At 32.9% G+C, this 1,777-nt stretch overlaps 1 long non-coding RNA gene across 1 annotated transcript; it reads left to right on the top strand.

The window, feature by feature from the left end:
- Positions 1–673: 673 nt before the first annotated feature.
- Positions 674–1,326, top strand: LOC122068881. The gene is made up of 2 exons (XR_006137283.1): positions 674–830; positions 1,027–1,326. It is a non-coding gene; the product is annotated as an uncharacterized LOC122068881 (long non-coding RNA).
- Positions 1,327–1,777: the final 451 nt, after the last annotated feature.

The raw sequence follows: 1,777 nt of genomic DNA, 5'->3' as shown, positions 1-1,777 counted from the left end.
CCTCCCTATCAAAAATTAGTTTTGGCTATTGGGAAAAAAAATAGCTAAATTAATTTTACAAAAATAGCTATATATATATATATATATATATAGCTAATAACCACAGGTGCTACCAAAAGAGAATCACCATGGGCACTCTTAATGCACACATAAGCACCTATGGGGGCCATGACGAGGATTTTTTTAGTAAAGGCACTAAAACCCTATAGGGGTTTGTGAACCCTAAGATGAAGTTGTGAACTTCACCACTTAGAGAAGGAAAAATTTATCCATAATCTTGTTGAACTTGGAATGAGATCCTCTTCAACAAACTAGGATCTCCTTGAGATGTATGCCTGCTCTCAGCTATCAGATGCACATTGTAGAAAATCCAAATCCATTGAACTGATAAGGTTAATGACAGTTGATTTCCCTATAAAAGAAAATAGAACTTAAAAGGTTAAAAGACAGATGATTTCCCTATAAAAGAAAATGGATACAGTTAAAATGCATAAAAATATTCTTCCTAAAAAGGTTAATGACAGTTAATTTCCCTATAAAAGAAAATGGATACAGTTAAAATGCATAAAAATATTCTTCCTAAAAACTAAAAAGGTTAATGACAGTTGATTTCCCTATAAAAGAAAATGGATACAGTTAAAATGCATAAAAATATTCTTCCTAAAACTGGTAGTCTCCTAAAAAGAGCTAGCTCAGTTTATATATAAGACCGACATGGGTAGTCTCACAAAGAAAACAATTGTTTTGGTCTCTTGTGTTTAGAAAAAAAAAAGAGATGGGAAGAATTGGAGCTGTAGTTCTCTTTCTATTGGTTCTAATTGTCTGCACAGGTTTAGTTATATAAATTATTGTCTTGCAATTAACTTAATTAATTCTCTTTACTTTTTTTTTTTTTTTTTTCTTTTCAATATCCAGTTTTGATTTATATATCTTTAGTTCTTATAAATTAATTATGTATTTTTCTCAACTTCTGTTTAACCTTTCTATTACCTCATCACTAACTATATAAATTACTTGGATATGTAGACATGAAACATATTGGAGCTGCGAATGATGACGTGCAGTGTTGTGCCACCCTTAAGCACTTCCCAAAATGCGATAGTTCCAATGAGAAAAATTGTGACGCAACGTGCCGTACAAAATGTAGCAAGGGGGGCGTGTGTAAGCCTTGGACCCCCCAAGGGATTTGTCATTGTTTATGTTAGTGAATAATATAACGACAATTGTAATTCAGCCTTATCCCAACTAAATGGATTCGGCTATATGAATTTTATTTGTCAGTGAAATAATAATTTTATTTTAGTAATAAATTCGGTATGATGAAAATCCATTAGTGCTTCTATTTTTTGAGCATATTCTCATTTTGAATCTTTCAAATATCACACATAAGGAAAAGAAGAAGACCAGATCAATCTCCTTGTTGAACACCAAGGGCTTGTTCCTACTAGATTTGAAGTTGTATAGCTTGCACCAGGGATTTTCAATCTGACGTGTCCGAGATTCACAATCTTCAGATCGGTCTTGACCAATACCCTATTACCCTCATATCATTTCAGAGGATTGGTATTGGATTGGTCAAGATTCAAGATCGATCTCAATCGATATTGATTCAATTTGTACAATTTCTCTAATCCCAATCCATTTTTGGAACCATGAGAGTTACTAATTAATAACTTCAACTCCACAGGGCCTTGCAATCTGAAAAGCAATCCTCATTGCAATGTATAACTTGACCTTTATATTATAGGTGACCGATGATGGAAATAATGGCAAGAGC

The sequence above is a fragment of the Macadamia integrifolia genome, unplaced genomic scaffold, assembly GCF_013358625.1.
Source record: "Macadamia integrifolia cultivar HAES 741 unplaced genomic scaffold, SCU_Mint_v3 scaffold478, whole genome shotgun sequence".
In the NCBI taxonomy this organism is placed as follows: domain Eukaryota; kingdom Viridiplantae; phylum Streptophyta; class Magnoliopsida; order Proteales; family Proteaceae; genus Macadamia; species Macadamia integrifolia.
This window is presented reverse-complemented; position numbering and strand designations above follow the sequence as displayed.